The sequence below is a fragment of the Schistocerca serialis genome, chromosome 4 (genome assembly GCF_023864345.2).
Source record: "Schistocerca serialis cubense isolate TAMUIC-IGC-003099 chromosome 4, iqSchSeri2.2, whole genome shotgun sequence".
NCBI classification, from domain to species: Eukaryota; Metazoa; Arthropoda; class Insecta; order Orthoptera; family Acrididae; genus Schistocerca; species Schistocerca serialis.
Window position 1 is genome coordinate 202,542,093 of NC_064641.1, and position 16,197 is coordinate 202,558,289.

A 16,197-nucleotide genomic window follows, 5' to 3' on the forward strand; every position below is an offset into this window, starting at 1 on the left:
CACTGAGGTACCCTTAAAGTCATTACATTTAGTTTGTTATAGGACACATTTTACGTGAGAAGGTAGCTCACACTGACTTTCGTTATATTCTCATAGACTCAGATCAGTTATTATGTCAGGTGACAGTTCAGTCCGAGTTCCACTTATATTTATGTAGACTCAGGCTACTCGTTATGTTAGGTGGTAGTCCACTGACTCTTAAACACAATCTTGAGATTCTCACAGATGGAGAATGTATGTCCTGTCAGGCAACAGCTTAGTCTGACACTAAGCTAAAAAAATATACAAAATCGTTTGTCATAGTGACAGAATCGTAATCTTAGTTACATTGATATTATCATTGTGCAAGAAATTAATTGACAAATAATATACAATAACTGTATGCAGTGGACATTTGTTGCAAAACTTTTATATATCTTGATGGTAACAATAACATCACATACTCTGTAGCAATAACAGTAATTAGTTGTATGGAATCTATGTACAAGAAAAATTCCTACTAAAGGTAGTATACCACAATAATAGCACTATTCAGTGGACATTTGTTACAAATCGAATGTTTGTATGTATTTAAGGTGAATAGAACCTCTTATGGTCAATAACAATGTTGTATTGAAATTATCATTAAGACTCTATTTACAAGTGAATATCAATCATTACAATCGCAGTAGTCGTTTTAGAACATCACATACTCAGTAAAAACACTGTACTGAAATCATGGTTAAGACTATATTTACAAGTGATTCATATATATGATTACAATAACCTGCACAATCGCAGTAGTCATTTTAGTGTTAACTTTACATTAAGTATGAAAGGTAATGCCATAACAAATTTTAAACAACCTTCTTAAATAAGAGTTTTGATAAAGTCTGAATAAGTATTTTAACTTCACAGTAAAAATCTTATTTCTTTTCAGTACAATTATTAAAAATAAGTTGTTTACCAATCAGAGGACAGTTACACAGATATCCTAGAAAAATAATAAAAATATTGAGAATAGAAAGAAGAGTAGACTGAGAACTCAGAAAGGAAGAATGAGTTCCACAGAGCTCAAGGATACAGAGCACCAACACCACATGGTGTGTCAGTTAAAGAATAACCAACCCTCTACCTCACTAGGTTCTTTTGTGTAGACCACAAGGATATTCTGTTATCAAGTGTTGAAATAATGTCAACAACGGAAAATATTTGTGAGAAAAAGAGTTAACAAATTTACTTAAATAAATGATAGACAGAGACAATAAAGAGGATAGGAATTGCTGTACCTGAAAATAATGGTAGTTATGGTACACCAAAAACATATTTGTCATGGAAACAAAACACAAGAATATTATTTCAATGTAGAATGAAAATACTGTCACACTTAAGGAACAGGCATTAGGAATGGACAAAATTCTGAGCTCAACCAAGGAGAGGTACTGTCATGTCTCAGAAAATAATAATGTGACAAAACAAATGTGTGCATAAATAGAACAATGTACATATAGTAAGTGGCAACATAATTAGCGTCACAAAGTACAAAGGCAAAAACATCGTTTAAAAGATCCGTAATCAGTCTAGCATAAACAAAAAATAATAAGAACTCAGAGAAAGTCTGGAAGTAACTGTAACAAAAAGTAATATGTCAACTTAAGATAATAAAGCAAAAATAGCATGCCAACACGAACAAAGCTTTTAACTGAGAGCATAGACCATAACATAATCTTATTCCTGAAATATGTAACACTACCAGAAAATAAAAATGTAGAGACACATAAAGCAAGCATAGCACAAGTGATAAACAATGAAATACTAATGGATGATTATATCTTTACTTGAAAACACGTGAAAAGAGAAAAGGCAACATAGAAGGTAGCACAGAGATATCATAAAAGGTAAGAATTATGATACTTGTGGTGCTTTAGGTACAAAAAAATGATTAGAGAATGCTTGTAGTATGTCATGACGTAAGTCCTGAGTGGATCCTCAACAATGAATCCGCTAACAATCCCAATTGGGCTCTATTAATCCCAAGTTATCATATTATTTCATTAATGTCATCTGAAACATAGTTGAAAATTAATAAACAGTGTAAATTGGAGACAAAGTGTCAAGTCTCCCAAGAGAAGTATTTGCTTATTACAAAAAGGAAAGGGTCAGAAACGAAAGTTACTTGTTACATTGTTAAAAGACTGATACTTGTTCTTAAAAGCTGTGGAGAAAATTAATTGTAAAATAGTGATAAAGTTAATAATGAAACTCGTCAGAAAATCACCATCAACATTTCTGGAAAATGTAGAATAACATCGCTCACACTTCATGTTGCTGTGGTCGTAACTTCAGCACACAGTATTTGCCAATCATCACTTGTAATATCCAAGATTCCGAAGTCTCAAAAAAGGAACTTAAATCTAACAGTATCTCATTTTGCTCGTAAGTTTCAAATATCATCTTCAAAACTCATATGAACACACCCTTTCTTCAAATATCTTAAAAGCATCAAATCAGTATTCTCATCTTCTTATACACATTGTCAATACTCATATTACATCCTTGAGCACTAAAACCCTAGATAAACTTCAGAAAAATTGGTACCACTAGTTAAACATCAACATACAAAGTGGCATTCGTTACTACAAAATCTTGTTACTGTTAGTGTCATTATGTCATGTAAACATAGTTCACTGTAGTCGTCGCAAAGTTACAGAGGTGATCTTGCAACAAAAAATAGGAGCAAAGATATCATGTAGAAAGTATCAACATCAATTTGAAGACCGAAATTTTCAACTGCAATGTCAACTTCAAATACCAGTATGAAAAAAGTTTCACAGAAAACAATAATGTAGTTTATCAGCAACGAACTGAAATAATCCCCAGTTATTACAATAAGTAAGAAACCAATAACGTTCTGGAAAGAAAGCAGGCCACACCACTAAGCTGTCTCCGGAAAATGATTTCTCCAAACTCATGTCTTTATCTAATGCCAGAACAGAACACAGGTGTTGTTATTTGGAGCTTTTACACGGGGAAATGTTCTGAATGTTTGCACGCTGGGAAAGAAATGCGCGTGACCCAAGCATAACGACGTGAAAAGGGTGTGTCCCGCCAGCATGTTTCCATTGTGGTCCACTCTATCCGTTATGTTTTCTGATTGGGAGTGGAATAGCTCACCCTGTTCACTGACCTTTGTTTCAAGTTGAGTGGCGTTAGATGCCAAGTGAAAGTATCTAACCAAAATTTTATCCTTTTATTCTGTGAAATTATCAGTGATAAGGTTATTCAAAATTAATTATTCAGCAAACCTCCATCTGACTGCGTCTGTGAACTTATTTCTTGCACTCCTCCATTTTGCCAGAAATGCAAAATGTATTTGACTCAGCAATCAAATTTAAGACAAAATGCCATTTGTGCAATTGCATGTAGATGGTACTGGAAAATTAACTTTTGGCCCTGATGTTTACTTGGTTGTTTCATTGTTGGGTAACGTTACTCTACTACTCATTTTCATATTCAGTTTAAGCAAAGGATTTAGGATTCAGGCTGTTAGTAACACAATGTTGATCTCAATATATATATTGTTAAAATTTTAAGTCATACACAAAACCTACCGTAGTACGAAACACTCTTACAAAAATTTTACCAAACGCTTACTGTGTCAAACCTTAGACATACAAATCCTAACTCTGAATATTATCTAACAAAACCAATTTGAAATCATTATATTTCTTCTCTCATTTACGTGCTAAGGTTTGGTCTGGGGCAGCAAGCGCGACCTACCTTACGGCTGTCGCCACACGTCTGCCTCCTCCGGGCACCTACCTGCAACTCCTTGGTTTTTTACTGCACGCGCCCGGCTCTCTTAACCATGAAAGAACCTCCAACTGCAGTCACTAACTGTAAGTGAGCTTGTGAATATTCAGTGGATAAGAGGGATGTCGTACAATCGTAAGTATCTGTACAGCTTCCAGAATAGGAGACATCTGCTAATTTTGGTTCATTATGAGGTAGTCACGTTAGGGTCAAAAGCTGATTTTTACTTGGTAAGGTGGGGATGGAGGGTGTAAAGGTTCTTCATTTACGTGACCATTACGGCACTCCAACCCCAGTTCTCGATACCAGTAATATCGTACTACTTTTCTGCGAAGTAACAGAGATATTTTTGTGACAATATTGACAATTGGTTTTATTAATGTATAGGTACTCCGATGTATCGATATATTTCAGTGATATGGTTCCTGTATGTATTCGTTTCTGTGAGACTGTCTTAATCTTTGTAACCGTTTTGGCGTGAATGCGCACAGAACAGTCTTTGTTTCACTTTGCAGAAGTTGTTATTTCGCTTTGTAAAAGAACAGTAAAGTCTTGTGTTTGGTTAAAGCGGAAATTAAATATATGAAGATTGATACAAAACTGTTTTCTTGATGATGTGACAGTTAAGAAGAAATATATGTGAATTTACAAGAAGTTTAATAAAAATGTGGATCGTGAACACCAAGTCAATAATTATTTCTACCATACCACTGTTCTGATCTGGGATTGTTTGATAATTAAGAATTTCCTGAAAAACGCATTTGTTAGGTCTTCAAATATTGCTAAAATAGAGGTCAGGTCCTTCTAGCACTCAAAGTGGAATCACCCTAGAATCAACAAGATGAGCCATAACAACTTGGACGAAATCTATGTGGGAATCCATTCAAGATAAATGCCAAAATTAATGACTTTTTTACAGTGACTTCATTATTTCCATTCTGACGATACCATCCACAGTCAATAACTTTGTTGTTGTCCGATAAAGCGAACATATGCTGCGTGAGCAACATTATTAATCTCATTTCTAACCTACTTTGCAAGTGGTGGTATTGTTAGAAGGGGGAAACGTCGAAAACAATGGAGTCGTTGTCCTAACGGTAAACGGAGAGATTCATCTGATGTCCAAAAGGCCATGATAAACCTCTTTCTGGCCAAGGATGAAAGTATTTCCGAAGCTGGGGCTACCAACATTGTAAGTTCAACTGCTGTTCAGCGAACGTTGTTACGTGGAAGCCTCACTAGCGGGTGCTGACTTCTGTTCTTCGGCGACGAAGGCTGAAATTTGCACACCAGTACCGCAACTGGACATCCACTGATTGGTGTCTGGCGGCCTTTTCAGGTGAATCACGTATTGAGCTCCATCGGACAGATGGCCGTTGTTGTATACGGCGCGAAAAGTCTGAAGGCAAACACCGTACAGCGGTTGTTTTAGGGGTCCAAGCCCGAGGGCATTCCCTAGGAGATTTCATGATTCTGGAAAGCACAAAGGATCAACTCAGCTATTCTTGTTTTCTTGGTGACCATGCTGACCACTGTAAGTGACTGTGGTACCTCGGCACGATGGCATCTACCAGTACGATAGTGCAACGCGTCACACAGATAGCAGTGTTCGAAGAGAGCCAGGATGAGTTTACCGTATACCGGTGCCCACCAAATTCCCGAAAATTAAATCCAATCGAGTATCTATGGGACCACCTCCGTCGGGCTGTTTGCTCCATAGATTCTTAACCGAGAAAACGTACCGCAGCTAGTTACGACGCTGGCTCGGCAAGGCTCCACGTCCCTGTCGGTACGTTCCAGAATTTCATGGACTCTCTTCCAGCACGATTTGCAGCGTTGCTCGCTGCAAAAGATGTTTTCTCCGACTTTTTAAAGGTGTTCACATTTACATGACTGGACAGTGTAGATCCACTTCACCAAAGACTACGACACGTAACTGTGGTCGCAAATGTGCAATAGCTGTAGTCCGTTAACGGATAGTCTCCGTGCTGGATATGTGTGGGAAATCTTATGGCACTTAACTGCTAAGGGCGTCAGTCCGTAAGCTTGCACTACTTAACCTAAATTATCCTAAGGACAAACACACACACCCATGCCCAGGGGAGGACTCGAACCTCCTCCGGGACCAGCCGCTCAGTCCAGGACTGCAGCGCCCTAAACCGCTCGGCTAATACCGCGCGTCCATAGCAAGTTAGATCGGATATGAACGAGATTCTCTGTAACGACGTCATCTTTATTAAACGACATAGCCATGGAATGTGATATTATTCTTTGTATATCAGTCCTACCTTATAAGGGCCGCAAACGGAGGAGAAATACTCAACTATCCGTCGAACAAGTGTTGTTTAGGTTCCCTTCGTCGTGGGTGTGTTTTTTCTTGGTGATTCTTCCAACGAACGTTTTCTTTTCTGCGGTCATTCCTCTTCATGTTGATCCTCTCGCAAATTGTCATATATTTAGTGGGTGTGACTGTTTTCAGTTATCCGTCTCAAACCGCGTAATCTAACAGTTCAAAAATGGCTCTGAGCACTACGGGACTTATCATCTGTGGTCATCAGTCTCCTAGAACTTAGAACTACTTAAACCTAACTAACCTATGGACATCACACACATCCATGCCCGAGGCAGGATTCGAACCTGCGACCGTAGCGGTCTCGCGGTTCCGGACAGAGCGCCTAGAACCGCTAGACCACCGCGGCCGGCAATCTAACAGTAAAGCTCTTCCTGTCTGTTTATGAACGGTACGTTCAGTTGGCTTGTGTTGAGGATCAACCGCTATTGCCTGCAGCCAGTATCGTTCCTCTGAAAGTCCTCCTGGATTTCACAGCAAGTTTCTAACCCTGCTAATCCTTTATTCATCTCTTAACAATTTAAAGATACTGCTGGAGTGAGATACTGGATCATTCCCTTCAATTTCAAGAGGTAGACGTTACAGCATCCTCTCGGAGACCATTCGAACATACTGTTACGATCATGGTATTTGCTAGAAACTCCTAACTCCCATCTCAAAGCAAATCTAACAGTATGGATGTTCGTATTAGTTCATTGGGCACTAATGCGCAACGTCGTCGAACTCTTGAAGAAGCCAACGAACACGCCACTTGTGCGCTGAAATTTACTGTTTTCTGGGACATTTAGGTGAAAAGTAATCAGAGTTCCCCAGGATAGTGTTTGCAGAACCGATGGCGATTTCTACAGAAATACTTTTTAGTTTCCAGAAAGCTTACGACAAACGAACATTAGACTGGTTCCGAATTTAAACAGTTTGACGTCAGCTTTATATGCCTAAAGTTGTTCGACGACACATATGTAAATCGGTAATGATCTATGCATTTTTCCAATCAAATGGAGCACCTCGATGCTCCAGCGGCCTGTAATAGACTGCTGGTAGGAAAGCAGTACGTTCTTTCACAAACTGTATGTAAATCGTACGCGTCCAGTTCCATTCTCTCTGAAGAGTCCCAGAAATCGCACTGAATCTCTATTTTAAAAGCCGTGTGTTTGTAGTCTCCAGTTATTAGCGTAGCATCCATCATAGAATACCAGTAGACTTCATTCTTGACTTATAACGAAATTCGCACCTTCCACCACACCTACGATTCACCGAATATTATACTATCTGTTTCGATCACTGGACATCATCAGCTAGCAGGCAACTGAATATTTTATCCAGTTACAAAAGCATGAGAAAGTATTGCAGAGCTTATACATCTGTAGCTACATACATACTCCACAAGCCACTGTATAGTATTTGGCGGAGGATACCTCGTACCCTTATTAGTCATTTCCATTCCTGTTTAGAGCGAGGGAAAAACCAATGCTTGGAAGCCATAATTTCTTGCATCTTATTTTCATGGTCCTCACGCAAATGTCATGCTGACGGCACCAGAATCGTTCTATAGTCAGTCTCAAGCGCTAAATTTCTGCAATAGTGCCTTGCGAAAAGAGCGTCGTCTTTTCTCCAGGGATTCCCGTTTAAGTTCACGAATCATTTCCGTAATACTTGCACGCTGTTCGAACCTATCGGTAACAAAGCTTGCAGTACGTCTTTGAATTGCTTCACTGTCTTCTTTTAATTCGGTCTGGTGGGGAGACCAAACACCTGTAAAGTACTGACGAATGGGTCACACTAGCGTTCTATACACTTTCTCCTCTATGGAGGAGCTACACGTTACCACCACTTTCCCAATAAAACGAATAAGCATTCGCGTTCACTAATAGCAATCTCACGTGCTCATTCAATTTCATATCGCTTTGCAACATATCGCTTAGATATTTGATATATGTGACTACTTCAAACTGCACGCTACTATTAGGGCACTCGAAAATTACAGGTCTGTTTTTCCTACTCATCAGCTTTAATTTTCTTTTCTGCATTTAGGGTAAGCTACTATTAATCGCAGGAACTTGAAATTTTATCTAATTCGTCTTGTAAGCCAGAGTAATCACTCAGCGATGACACCATCATCAGCAATCAGCCATCAAGTGCTGCCTACCCTATTTATGTACGAAGAGAATAAGAGCGGTCCTGTCACACACTTCCCTGTAGCACACCTAGTCTCTGACAAATACTCGCCGCCGGGGACCACGTCCTGGGCTCTATTACACAAAAGTCTTCCAGACACTCATATATCTGGGAGCTTAAACCATATGCTAGGACCTTCCTCAACAGCCTTCAGTGTGACGCCGTGTCAAACGCTTTCCGGAAATCTACGAATGTGATATTCGCTTGTGGCCCTCCATCCCTGTTTAGTAGGATATCATGTGAGAAAAGCTGAACTTCGCACGAGCGAATCGGAATGTGAATGAGTATTTGAATTAGTAATATCAGACGTTAAAAGCTCTTGTGAGATAAGAATTCTGGAAGAATAGAGACAAAATTCACAAGAATAACGGTGGATTCTTATATGCCACTGTCCACTTCTTAACCGATGGCACTGCTGTCTGTGAAACATGGGCAATTACATTTGTAGAAATAGGAACACCTATTTTTAAAAATGGTTCAAATGGCTCTGAGCACTATGGGACTCAACATCTTAGGTCATAAGTCCCCTAGAACTTAGAACTACTTAAACCTAACTAACCTAAGGACATCACACACACCCATGCCCGAGGCAGGATTCGAACCTGCGACCGTAGCAGCCTTGCGGCTCCGGACTGCAGCGCCAGAACCGCACGGCCACCGCGGCCGGCTCCTATTTTTAAATGTATATTTGTAACATAGAAGACAGCTGAGGATGTCAACGCACAAAATGTTTATTTCCAAATGAGGCACCAAACTGACTTTTAAGGCCTGAATGTAAAGGAAACTTATACGGGTTGCACTACAATTACAAAGTGGAAGAGGGTAATGCTTATGTAAATACTACTAAGTGATCACGTAGTAGATGCATTTTAATTAGAAGCCATCCTATTGTAAATACTTTGTTCTGGAACACCAACATATGGCAGGCTTTCAGAAGCCTTTTCGGATCTTGTTTTGGGAAAAGTAATTGTAGATCAAGTAATGAATGAAATGTTTTGTTGATGAATGTACTTATCTTGAATCCTAAAGAAATATCATAAAAGCTGAAGACTTTGTGGTGAATTTTACAGACAAGAAATATCGTCCTTTACTTCGTTTTGGAAGAGTACAGTCGTAGAAAAGGACATGTGGAAGATGTGTACCGAATAGAAATAATGACGCTGTACTTTTACCTGCTGTTCATAAAATTTCTTACATTACTTTTCGAGATATTATTTATATTCTGGATCAGAGACTCGCGTTGTCAGACTACTTCTGCGTCACCAGTTGCGTCGTCATCAGTTTTAGAGACATTTAATAATTTGTTAATTCGTATCTTACAAAATAGAAATAACACTGATCCCTTCTAACAGCTCTTAACAGACAATCTACTTCATTTTGAGAGATTGTCTTAATACTGCCATGTTTTATTATTCCCTTTTTTGCATATGTGATGTGTGAGAAATGTAATGAAGTGACCTAGCAACACTTTGTTGCTCTACTTGTGTAGACCGGTGTATTCGTGTCTTTCAGAAGCTCAGTCCAAGCCCCAACTCCACAGAGACATCATATGAATTTTGAGAGCCGCATCGGAGAAGTTGTGTATTTGTTGTGTGTTACGAAAATGGAACAGCGGACTTTAGATCAACGTTATGCCACTGGATAATCCGTGCGTGCGGCATCTGAAAAGTTGAAACAGGCCTATGCGGAATATTCCGCATCAAGATCACAAGCTTTTCGCAGGTACAAATCATTTTTGAAATGACTAGAGCACGCTGGAGATGAGCCTCGCTCAGGCAGACCTTCAACTCCAAAAACCGACGAAAACGTAGAAGGTGTACGTTCTCCTGTGAAGTAAGACCGGTGTTTAACAATAAGCATGTTGGGTGGCCTGTTACACACTTTCTCTATACATCAAATTTTAACTGAGGTTTGGCACTGAGAAATGTTGGAGCGCAGATGGTGCCGAAAAAACTCACAACTGAAAGGAAGGACAATCGAAGAAACGTGTGCGTTCATTTTGTTGCGAGAATTGCCAGTGACCACGAATGGTTCAGTTATGTGATCACAGGTAAGAATCATTGATTTATAAGTACGGTCCTGGGACAAAGAGGCAAAGTGAGGAGTGGCACGCTGAGACATCTCCTTGACCGAAAACCGCTCGAATGAGAAAATCGAAGATCAAAAAAATGTTGACTTGCTTTCCCGACACTAGGGGTATCTTGCATAAGGAATTTTTTCCTCCAGGACAAACCGTCAACCATGTGTTTTACAGAGACTTCTCTGAAGGAGTCGGAAAAAGAGTGAACAGAATGAGACTGAACATTGCAGAGAAGTGGATTCTGCATCATGACAACACCCCATGTCACACGTCCTTTTCCATCACGAAATTTTGACCTCATAAGTCATTCATATTTATCCACAGCCCCACTGTCATCTGATCTGAGTCCTTGTGACATTTTTCTTTTCCATTAACTGACAAACATCTTAAAGGGAAATCACTCTGGGATTCTGGAGAACATCCAAAAGAACGTGACGGACACGTAAAAGGCTCTACTACCTGCTATGAAAGCTGGGCAACAACGACGCAGCAAGTGTATAGTTTCCGAGAGGAACTACTTTGAACAGGACAGTATTGTGGTTTGAAAAAAAAAAAAAAAAAAAGAAAAAAGGTTCAAATGGCTCTGAGCACTATGGGACTTAACTTCTGAGGTCATCAATCCCCTAGAACTTAAAACTATTTAAATCTAACTAACCTAGGGACGTCACACACAACCATGCCCGAGGCAGGATTCGAACCTACGACCGTAGCGGAAGCGTGGTTCCAGACTGTAGCGCCTAGAACCGATCGGCCACACCGACCGGCTGTGGTTTTGAAAGAATCAAAACTTCAATACATAAAAAATCTGCCTCATTACCTTTCTCACACATCTCGTACGCATAGAGATTCCAAGTACATATTTTCCTTTACGAACTTACTGTCATTCACGTTGTATATCATACTTACAATAAAGTTAGTGACAATTTCCATTGTTGTGTCTTATGAGCTTGCTGTACAACGTTGTAATTAATATTTCGCAAGAAAATGAAATGAGAAATTCCATCTTACATAATAAAGTAGCCCTGTTCTTGTAGTCTCTGTACAGTATTTCAAGAATTATTTGATCGTTTTTTTCTCAGGGAAGTTTTTGAGATAAACGAATCATTATCTGCTGAAGAACATATTCTCACGTGAGAATGTAACTAGAGCGCTTATTCCAGTGTCCATCATCGGTAAACTAAGCCTTCTAATGGCCCAGCAGCGCCGTAATAGTTCATGAAAAATGCGTTTTGCACGAAAATACCGTAGACGTATGTGTGCTATATCCGAAAGAAGAGAAGCTGGGAAATTAAACCATTTCAGAGGACTGTAAATTCTTGTTTCCAGAGAGATTTTACTCGTAATGAAATTACCTGTCCAAATACATTCCCACCCACGGGCACGAGAGTGATACCAAAATAATTAATTCGGTAAGCACCAGAGGCCGCTGCACTGTTTATTCAAAACAATCAGCAATATAATTACTCCAGGAACGAACAAAAACAGGAGTGAATTAAAGCATTGTAGTGGAAAAACTTAATTGATTCCGGAAAAAAAACGGTGGGGAAATTCTCAACCAACATTACACCTCTGTTCTCGAGAACTGTCGAAATTTAATGATAATAGAACTGATGAAGTACAGCTGTACATTTGCATGCATAGCCTATGAATGCTTAAAAATGTCTAGATCTCCTATTTTCTTCCGCATCTCTAATGTGTGAAACGAGGTGGGTAAACCACGACAAATGTTGTTCATTTTACATAAAAGACAGCCGTCTGCGCTTCACAAAGACACCTATATTATGTAGAAGAACTGGTTTTCATCGTGTATCACATTTCAAGATATTTCTCTAGAAAGTTATGACTTAATTGACGTCATTCCTATGAAGAGGACTAGTGACGTGGCTACGTGTAAACGAGAACACCCTTTCTAATTGAGCGACCCGACCATTCACGGTGGTGAAATAAATGATTACTATAAAGGAAAGTATTTGAAATACCTACTTGGTAAGCAAGCGAGGCTTTTCCAAGCCAGGGCTTCACATGAGTATGGCACTATGTACCGAAAATTGTAGAAGGTAGGCAAAGTAAAAAACTTTGATTGTACAGTCGTGCTCAAAAGTATCCGAACGACCTGAATTGCATTTCGCCTGATTCGCTTGCAACCCACATAACGCAACTGTCTAGCTGGTCCTCTAATCGCTCCTTGGTACAGTAGTTTGACTATTGAAAATGGTTCCAACAAGTCACCACTTGAAAACACTGCTCTGTATCGCAATAACTAAAGATGTAAAGTAATACTACGATACTACAAATATCAGGGAACACCTAATCACAGGTAAGACTGTCCTTAAGGCTTTTAAGCTCACATTTATTACAAAAAATGACATACCTGAAATGTTACCACTCTCTCTATTACGTCAGATAGGTAACGTAGTACGTTCGTCGTATTCATGATTTCCTCTTCAAAGTAGCATACCGTACTCATTATTTAACACAAAATGACATCAAAAATGTAAGTTATTCACGAGCAGCTAGTTGAGAATATGTATGATCTTCAAATGGCACGACGAACCGTCTCGTTCTGCATATGGATTCAAACTCAGGTCATGCAGACTAAACAAAGACTTAGGGACTGACGGAAACTAACAGTCATTCCTGATTAGGCGTCCAGAGAGTGATTTACCTCGATTTTAGACAGTATCTTATAGCAATTACCAACTTTAAGTTACATAACGCAAACATTATTAACGGACGCGAATTCCCACCCAGCACCTATTGTCCCTGTTAACGAACTACGAGAGATGTTAAATATAGCTTCTTAACAAGTAACTTATTTGAAATGCCGTGAGGTAAAGCTTTGTGTTTGACAGGGATACGAACCCAGAACCTAGTAAGATAGATATCGAAGCACAATCAACTGTGACATATCGGATTTTCTCGGCAGTAGCTAGATGTATTAACTGAAATGACGAGACGAAACATTAATATTTTCCTTCCCAGGACTCCAACCCGGCACCTATCACTGTTATATTCTAGAGAAAACGAACGTTAAATATGGGTATGCCGCACTAGCAGCGACATGTGAGCATGATTGAACAAGAAATAATTTGAAGAAGAGTTCAGTGCTGACTGGGAATAGAGCTCCACACATATCGTTGTTGACTACACACAAAGAGACGTCAGCTACCGAATTTTTCTCCACCAGCAGCTCGGAATAACATCTTGAACTTACAGTGATCTCGCAAATAGTTCTGTGTCTCACTGGGAGTCAAAAACGCCAAATATCGTTAGTGTTGACAACGAATGAAAATACACTAAAAATCCAAAATATTATCCACCAGCAGATAGGTGTTCTCATGCTAGAGCTTGATAATACATAATGAAATATTTAGTGCTGGGCCAGGATTCGAATCCATTCACGCGCAATATGTAGAGATGTTGAGGAATCTGAAGTTTTGAACAAACAACAAACTGTAGCCGAGCTGTATTGTCACGAAGGGATCAAATTCCGCGTAGAGGGAGGTCTGAGTTGCATTCCCAGTTCAGAACCAATTTTATCGATATACAGAAGCTCAGATAAAAGATGGAATAAGTGTCCTGTGAACCCATATAGCGTTTGTTTCGTCCCTAGAAATAAATAATTAGTATAAGAAAGGTTACTGGTGACAGAGTTTCTACAAGTCGCCACTCCAGACTTTATTGTGGCTCAACCTAACGTCTACTTGGTAGAGAAGGAATATCATTTTTAATGTGAATTTCAGATCACAATGCCATTATATCTTCTTCACTTGGTTTAGCCCCAAGAGAATGGAATCTGTCTCTCCCTATCTGAAACCATTGACCGAAGTTGGAATCGAACCCACGCCATAGATATATGAACCTATGATCAGCCCAACAGACCACCAAATCCTCTTCTCATGGGCTCATTTTTCTATCATAACGCCGTTGTACCACACTGGCTGAGAAATCTGTCACACAGGCTCCGCGTATCAATTTGCAGCATGTTCAGTAAATTCATTTACTTGGTTGACCGAATCACCTTCTACTAGCTGCCTCGGATACCCAGTGCATGCATTCGTCTTTATTTTGTAATCACCAAAATAAAATCACGTAACTGCCACCAACACAGAACTGACAACAGTGTAAGATGCAGAAATTAAAATAGGAAGTGTTCCTTTCCACTTGAGCTACTCTGTTGTGCTATCGGTTTGTTGAAAACGTCGTGCAGTGCAAAAGAAGAGGTATTACTGTGTGTCTCTCGTAAGTTTTGACCTGGCGATATGCATTATCCCACAGCGCTGTGGAATGAAGAAGTTCTGGAGGAATTTTTGTTGATTTCTGGAGCTGTTGTAGCTACGTGTCAGCTAGTGGCGTAATGGTAAATATCGCGCATGGTAGATGAGATGTCGCGAGTTTGAGTACACTCACTGCCATATTTTTTAAAACGCAAATCTACTGTCTGCAAAAATTATGAATCTAATGGAACTTGTAACATAATTTCCTTCACTTCTCACCCCAAAATAGTCGTATATGGAAAAAGGGCTAACTTCGGCGACGTTCTGTTCATTTCAGGTTTAATAGCCAGCCAGGCAGTAGATGCGGCTCGAATCTTTTGTATTATGTATGGGTAGAGGGCATCGTGCCGAAATACGGAAAGTATTTTCTACATTAGCTGTCGTCTGGTAGTGGAATTTTGTTCTTATTGAAACTTATTTGACACCTTTAACTCAGAACAAGTTTTCTACATGCATGTAATCAATAAACTGCAGGTGCATTTTCAGACTGTTATAGATGACTTTAGGGAATTCGCATGTATCGTTGATGATTAACCTCTCTCTCATGTTTACTACTGTTTTAACCACATTAAAGGAAACCTTTCGAAAATTGTGAACTGTATTATAAAAAATGAAATAAAACTACCCACGATAACCTTACGACGAAAGTCTGTTTTAATAAAACTGAGTACCTGTACACATGCGTGCCTCTAACATCACGAATTGGTAAAATACTACTCACTTTGATTTTGATTGGTTCTGTGTGTAATTGGTATGCTGTGTCATACTCAAGAGGCATGCAGATGTGGAATTTCATAAATAAAGTTATGTATTCCTAGAAACCCAAAATTTGCTTGTGAGGAGCGGAAAGAGGCGTTACCTTTTGTGCAGCATTGTTAGTTTTTCACCATGAGCAGAAAGTTATCTTGAGATTCCCTTACCAATGTGTGATCTAACTGCTTGTAGCTCTCTCACAGAAGGAATAAAAATGCTACACTCAGTGAGACTGGAACTTGGGTTCATAACAGACACTTTTTCACAGTTCAGCACGTTAGGACAGAGCTGGTGAAGAGGTATGTGTCTCAGCTTTCTGTTACGAGACCAATAGTGGCTAGAACTCGTAAACCGCTATTTGAAGGACGAGATTAGTTGTGATATCCACGTGCAACGACTTTCCTGGGCTGAAAACCGTAAATTTATAATCTTCTGTTACACTTCCAGCGATAATAACTCAGATTATTCAATGGAAATGACAGGTAAAATCAAGTGAACTTTGAGGCTTAATTCCGTGCACACCAGGAAGTAACTCGTCGATCACAGAGTTGCCAAACATACATTGCCTTGTTGCCAAATCTCTGTTACAATACCAGCAGGAAGAAGACGAATCGAAGTGATCTTTCAGCGGGCTGGGAAGTGACCATAGTCGCGGCTGCTACGGCCTGGAATACGTAATGCGTCTGATTCGCATTTCTGTAACTAGGTTTAAGGACTGGAGCGTAGTTACTAATAATACTCAGAACTGACTGCAAACTAAGCATCATAAA